The sequence below is a fragment of the Alligator sinensis genome, unplaced genomic scaffold, assembly GCF_000455745.1.
Source record: "Alligator sinensis unplaced genomic scaffold, ASM45574v1 scaffold205_2, whole genome shotgun sequence".
NCBI lineage: Eukaryota > Metazoa > Chordata > Crocodylia > Alligatoridae > Alligator > Alligator sinensis.
Window position 1 is genome coordinate 693989 of NW_005842563.1, and position 7716 is coordinate 701704.

At 43.1% G+C, this 7716-nt stretch overlaps 1 long non-coding RNA gene across 1 annotated transcript in view; it reads left to right on the plus strand.

Moving 5' to 3' along the window:
* The window catches only part of LOC102382583, a 21168-nt gene extending 15675 nt beyond the window's left edge, over positions 1-5493 (plus strand). Inside the window, exons 3-4 of the long non-coding RNA XR_324823.2 lie at positions 3717-3867; positions 5135-5493. This is a non-coding gene — a long non-coding RNA (uncharacterized LOC102382583). The remainder of the gene's footprint in view (positions 1-3716; positions 3868-5134) is intronic.
* Positions 5494-7716: the final 2223 nt, after the last annotated feature.

Below are 7716 nucleotides of genomic sequence, written 5' to 3' on the forward strand. Positions count from 1 at the left end.
AAGAAACCAGACTAGAAAATGAAATTTACTAGGACCATTAATTATGATCCAGACTCTACTGTTCTGTGCAGTTGTAAAGGGCTTTATTTATTTTTTAATTTTGGCAATCAGCAGTCAGGAGATAATGCAACTGCCCTATTGTGACCACCAAATGTAGGCCTGGAAAGCTGAGATTCTTTTTTTTAGTCAAATTAAACCTTGTTTTCAAATAGGACTTATTCCAGCTGGTACAAATTTCAGCTTTGCTAATTACGCATGGGATTTCTACTGGTGCAGGTATGTTATAGGGAGCGCTATGAAAATTAGTTTATGCTGATGCAACTGGCTCATGAAAATTTGTTTAGGCTAATGACAGTGCCTTTGCCACCCAAGCTTGTGACTCTTCAGGCGTGAAACTCACGCTTGATGGAGACATGAGACCGATGTCCGAGTACTGCCTAAAATGGTGTCTCAAACCAAATATCTCAAAGACTGTTTCAAGTGTTTTTCATCTGCATAATGCCAGTGCTAATTGTGAACTCACTAACACTTTAAATGGTCAGCCTCTCAAATTTGAAACTCACTCAGTTTATCTTGGGATCACCCTTGACTGGACTTTAACTTATAAATCATATCTCCAGAAAACTGCTTTAAAAAAAAATCAAAACAAGGAATAACCTACTTGCCAAACTTGCAGACTGAACTTCGGGTATCAATGCCTCCATGCTATGTTCATCTGCTCTCACACTGTGTTATTCAGTTGCAGAATACTGTCCCCCTGTATGGGCTCATTCATCACACAGCAAACTAGTGGACACCCAACTGCATGCTACAAAGCATCTTGTGTCAGGCACATTGTGCCCCACTCCACTCCCAGGGTTGGTTACCAGTCTTCAGTAACATTGCTCCCCTTCATCTGTGCCACATAAATGCTGAAGCAAACTTACTAGCTAGACTCTGTGATAATCCTATGCCGCCAGTGCACTGGGACGTATTCCACCTACCAATAGCTTGGCTTCCCTCAAGATGCCCAATATGGTCCACCCTTTCAGAATCCTTTGACTTTTCCTTACTTACTCAATGGTGTGAAGAATAGTCAGCACAAGCACCAATCAATCACCACATCATCTCTGACCCTACAGTCAGCCAACCAGGATTTAACTGGCTACGTTGTTATTGGGCACTTCTCAACTGTTTTTTTTAACTGGACAGGGTCACTGTGCCTCAAACCTATACCAATGAGGCCTTCACAATGACAACAAATGCCCTTGTGGACAAGTTCAAACCATGGCCCACATTGTTGATTCATGTCCATTTACACTGCTACTTGGTGGCCTTCAGGCTCTTCACACTGGTGATGACATCGCCTTAAGATGGCTGAAACAATATGTTGAAACCACATATGGTAAATAAATAGACAGAGCTAGATACACAATGGGTGCTGTTTTGCAGTTTCAAACCCCTCCCCCTTTTGCTATGTTGCAGGTGAGCTCCTGGTGTGGGAGTCTGCTTAGAGCCCCTACTTATGCTGAGCTCCAGACCCATGGGCTAAGTGCTGCCCCCCCCTCCCCCACTCAATCCTTTTCCCTTTAGCAGTTTGGGGAGGGAGGAGAAGGATGAACAGCAGCAGCATTTAGTCACATGAAAGCAGGGACTCTGGCCAGGTCCTGCCTCCATCAACTATCGAGTCCAGAGCTCACTGCTCACTTAAAACTTAGGCAGGAGCCTGTGGTGATAAGGCAGTGAGCTTAGAGCTCACTGCCTATGTGCAGCATAGACAAAGTACCACCTATCCCATTTCTAGAGCTGCTATGGTTATTGAGAAGGCCAGAGTGAGATCACAGGAAGCTCTTTCTCTTGTGCAAGAGGCATATGCACTATCACAATCTTTATGCTTCTGCAAGGACTCCAGGATAGTGTGCTAACTCTTTAGACACTCAGGGAGACTATACATGCTTCAGCTGGTGGAATATATGAAGCAACTGCTGTATTCTTATTTCTTTCCCACTATATATGTCTGCTTAAGGCACAGTGACTATTTCTACATAGTAAAATTATCCTCTATGGCAGCAGTACCTGCAGTTATGCTACACTGTTTTTGATAGGCTATCTCTTAAATGAAAGCAGTGTAGCTGTATGGTGCTTCAGATGGGCCAGTTGTCACTGCTGAGTGACAGGGACAATTAGCCCATCCCCAAGTTAATCAGCATACCTCTAGCACCACTGGGATGCAACTATACTGCTTCCAGGAGGCAGCCCACCCAGAATAGGCTTTACTGTTTAGACATAGGCAGCATTTCTCACGGTGGGGTAGTCTGCAACATTTCAGTGCAGGGCTTTGACTAAGAGCCACATTCATACTGCATATCATCATGACATAAACCAGCTCTTCAGCTGGGGCAAATTATTACAGCTCTTTGAAGTCAGTGGAACTATACCATTTTACATTTGCTAGGGATCTGAACCCACTTAACTTGTTTTACAGCCATTTTAAGCCAATATGAGTCCTTCTTGCTTAACTGTAATGTGATTAACACAAAAAAACAAATAGGAGGATACAGTCACATCCCTCCCTCACCATAGCAAGATCCATATCACATCCCTCCCTGAGCAAAGCAAGTGAGGGAGGGATGTGATATGACCTCTTTGCTTAATGTTTATGAATATAGTACCATGATGGATATGTACCTAAAGATTAGAATGGTGTTAGCTTTAAAATGTATTGGATTGCTGAAATTGTTCTGGCCTTAAAAGTTTTTAACTAATTTCTAGCTCAGTCACTGAACAAGAGCACAAGCTATATACTCCAACTATGAATTAATGTATACATCATTTTAGTCTTTTCCACTCCTTAACTTTTTGATTATGCCCCTAGAAAAGTGCTATTTTTTACCATACATGCCCTCCAAAACCAAAAATCTTCATTTGAAACATCACATAAAATATCTAAGGAACAACAATATATTTACCTTCAGCATCACTAATATACCCCAACGGAGACTACTGCCTCCCCCCAAAACCACCCCCAACCAAACAAAAAACCCCCAAGGACATAGCACCTTTGATGCACAAAATGTGTTGGCCATAATTTTAAAAAACAAGTTCATGCATTTAGGAATCTACACATATTTATTCATCTCAATGAGAAGTTAACTTATTTTCACAAATGCTTAACATTGATGATTATAAATCAGAGGAGAGATTAATTTAAATCTCATTCTTTTCTGACTAGTGTGCTGAGATGGTACAACCTTGCTAATGCACTTGCTTTGTGAACAAGGTTCTGGTTTCAATAAAAGCATACTATTCATGAGTGTGTTAGCATGGCAGAAAGTAAAACCTATGAGTTTACTTGTAAAGATTAAATACAGAAAAGAATTGGCAAAACTTTGGGATAATTAAAATGGTATTTGCTTAACCTCAAAACATCTTTACTTTTTAAAATCAAATTTTGTGGGTAATTAACCTTTTCCCCAAGAAAAGTGACGCTTATGCAATGGATTTTGATCTTATCAAAGGCTGCTAAGGAGAAGAACTCACAAGAGTACATTTTTATATAGACTGTGCAAAAAAGGGCCTCAAACTGCAGTGAAAACATTTGGCACATGGCTCTTGATTAGGCCAGTTAACTGCTCCTTAACTCTTTTTAATGTTACAATACTGAAGCAGGAATGATTTATTTATTATTAAACAGTGCTAAGAGCTAGAGTTTTTACATTTGTTAAACTCCGTTGCAGGCTGCTGTCAGGGTAGTGTCAACATACTTCCATGGGAAATAACGATGTGTTGCCAAGAGTCTTCCAATGAGTTGTACAGAGGTGACATGAAACTGTCTGAGTGTTTTTGGAACTTCTAAATGGACAGCCCCCAGCACCTTCACTAGAGCAGGTAGGGCTAAGATTGATTCAGTTTTCAGTTGTTTAAAACAAACTGATTATATGCTAGTCCCCTTTTTAATTCTGAAAACAGGGGACTTGAATGAAAAACTAAGTGAATGTTATAACTGGAGTAATGATATGCTCCTTAAGGCCCATTTTAGGGCTGTGTATTTACTTCTACCAGCCTTCAAACTCTTCAAACTCTTCAAAGTCCTGGGGATGGGACTGACAATCAATTGATTATCAGTCCCAGCCCTAGCACTGCACAGAGTTTTGAACCAACTCTGGTGAGATCTTGTACCATGTCTCACATTACGCTTAGAAGATGTTGTAAACATGACTATGCAACTGCTCAGAACATGTTCTAACTTTGAATATGGCACACTAATGCTTACTATGATCTAAATAAAACAAGTGCTATCCATGTGACAAGGTCCTTTGTAAATGAAAACCAGTGTCATTGTGCCCATTTATGCCAATGTCCTTTAATTGGCCCTTGCAGTAAAATGGGGCCTTAAAGTAGACGGGAGTATAATGTAAGGCCTATTTACAGATCGTTTTAAAGGTCCTTAGAGTAAATGAGAATCCTCAGACTCTCCCCCTCAATCCCCCAAACACAGATACTTGCTGCCCCCATCCTTGTGCCCTATTATTTAATATTCTTTTTTCTCTGCTTTCTCACATTTTTGTCTGTAGCCTGTGCACTCTGTGGTGAATTTTCAATGTGCTGCACAGATGGTATTTCCATAAACCCTGGTACTTGTTAAGGGGATTTCTGCAGAACATCTTCTCTCTATGATTTTAAAATGTACTCATGTTTGTGTAAATTATATCTAGACTATTTGGTCCTCATGTTCACCCTCTTGAAACATCCCCTCTCTCAGAGCTGACATTTCTTTCCTAATCACAAATTGATTCCTTTTAGGAGAACAAGTAATTGCAGAAACTGGGCAGCCCTAAGAGGTTGTGTTCTCTTCCTATACAGAAATGTTTCAATTCTGACTGCAAGATTAAATAAATGGGTAAAAGGTTCTTTCCAAATCACCTAAATGAATCTCAGAATGTCACAATCCTGCCATGTTTCACAGCCAACTCTGCTGGGGTACCATGCTCCCTTGCTGAGGGTCCATGGCTTTGTCCATACATTTTGCCTTATTGGGTAGTGGAATTATTCATCCACCCACCAGCTTCCCACAGAATTGAAGCCAGAAGTGTCAAACTTATGTAATGTTAGCCATTATGCAGGTGGGCCCCATCTTCATTCCTTATTTTTTCAGGACTGTGTGACAGGGTGCTTGAAGCACCCTGCCATGGACAGAATGAGAAAGAACCAAAAGAGAAAAACTTACCCTGAGGAGCAGAAGGAGCTGCAACAAACCCGGAGACATCAAACGCTGCACTTGAAACAACTGGGGGAATCAGCTGGGGCCATGGCAGATCAAAGGCTGCCACAGCAAACCCAGCTACCAGGTTTCAAACCTGAGAAGAGGAAAGTGGCACAGGAAGACAAGAAGGAGAAAAACAAAGAGAGAAACCATGCTGGAAAGCTAAGGAGGAACAGCTGTGTTGGACAGGCAGCGAATAGGAAGCTGCCATGATGGACCCAGCTGGGGAGAGGGAGATTTAAGGGACACCGAGAGAGCATCCTGGGAGTGGAGGAAGGGAGGAAACAGAGAAGAGGTGAGGTGAGGTGAGGTGAGGTGAGGTGAGGTGAGGTGAGGTGAGGTGAGGTGAGGTGTGGGAAGGAGATCAATAGAAGAGCCAAAGTGAAAGCTCCGGCCTCGTGACTTACCTGATAAGCACCAGTGGGGAATTGGAGCCGATGGAAAGGCTTGAACAACCGGTGAGTCCAGTACCGGGGGGTGAAGAGAACCACTCTGGGGACCTAGGGGAAGAAGAAAGCATAGGCAGAGTTACTCCCCGGAGAGGGGAGGAAGAAGAGAGAGTGGGTCCCAGTCACAGGAGTATGATGGGGGGACCAGAAGAAAGAGAGAGAGCTGTCTTGGGTTCTGTGCAGGGAAGAACAGGGCAAGCAGCTACTTAGACAAGGGTCTTAGTCCAGGATCCTTTGAACAGGAATATAATTGATCTTAGAGGCAATCAACAATTCCCGGAACATCAGGTGTGGTGAGGGCAGGGGATGGGAATGGTGGAGCCATGCGAAACACTGCCGACATCTTGAGTCTGTAGCCAGTTGTCTTCTAGAAGTGTCTATGCATATCTCTCATAACATTGAAGGGGTGGCAGGCAATCTACAGCAACAAGACACTACTATTCCAGCCAGGAGGTGACGTGACTCAGGGTGGCATGGCAACCCCCTTACAGACTGTTTAATCTTTTTGTTGCATTTACTACTAGTTTCAAAATAGGGCAAGCGTAGCTTAACTTCTGGACAATGTTACAGTCATATGAGAACAGGCAGAGGCTTTGGCAGCCATAATCACTGACAATCATGACATTGTAAAGATATTTCAGGGAATTAAGTGTCCATCTGTTTACTAACACAACACTCAGGATGTTTCCTCAAATCCTTCTCAAGTCTGTACGTAAGCAAAGAGAAAGACCTTTGGGTCACCATAAAAATTTGTATGGCAACACAAAGGCCAAGCAAACAGACATCTGTGCCCCTTATCACATCACAAATGCCCCAAATCTGTGACTGTGACATCAGTGGTATACATTTGTGTTGCTTTTTTGCGTTGGACATTTGTTTGCTTTATGCTGGGAGAGACCGGGCAACCCAGAACCATCCATCCACATCCTCCAGCCACCCTAGGCAGGTTCTCACAGAGGTCCTGAAGCCTCTGGAGCGCCTGCCCAGGTTCCCCTGTTTGTAGGGATGCAAGCCAGGAACCCTCCAGCAGGGGATTCTCTAGGCGCAGGTCGTGCTGCTGCACCCCAACTCAGGTTATATGTCTGCAATTGAGGAAAACCAGGTTAACCCACTTGCAGAGGCATACCCAGGTATTCTGATTTGGGGCATGTCTCTGCAAGTGGGGAAATCTGGGGTTCCCCTATTTGCAGAGGTGTATCCTGAGTGGTGTCCTTCAGGATTATGCCTTGCCTGCTCCCAGGTGTGGCAGGGGCTTGACCCTGCAGGACAACAGGTGGTGTTACTTCTACCAGTGAAGCAGATCAGCTGTACCAGGGCATGTAACAACATCTGTTTATAGCCATGGACTCATCCCTACTACTGAAAAGGGATACCAGGTGGTTATCTCTGTGAGGCTGATCTTTGCCACTGATGTCACAGGCTTATCACACCCACAGTTTGGAATGTATACCTAGTTATAGGAAAGGACAGTTACATAGGTTGTACAGGTTCCTGTTTGGGGGATGGGGGATATGATCTCAAACTAGATTATTTTGGTAGTTGGAGCCTGGCAAAAAGCTGCCGAATATGCTAAGGTAAGGATATATGTCTGTGTCTGTTTTCACTCATCCATAGACTGAGTGGACTCTTCTGATCAGTTTTGCTGGAAACAGCTCCAGTTCAGACACTATGATGTTTCTTTTGAGTGGACACAGAAAAGCCCTCCAGTTGCCCAAGTCTGTAATCCATTCCTGCCTGAGACCCCCAAGAAAATCACCCTAATTAGCAGGAAAGGATGATAGCACAGAGGTGTATACTCCTAACCATACTTTATACATTATAAGGCATAGGACTCGCCTAACTCTTAACCAGTTCAGTGACATGATGCAAGATCTGAAATATCAGTATACAAACCTCCAAAAACCCAAGTAGGTCTTGTTTGGTCTTGAGGTAATTTTGTAAAAACAGTGCTTTCTATTACAGACAACCTCATAAGCACTCCTTTGGTAACTCTGGTGCTTATGTCTACTGCTGGCTATTTAAACT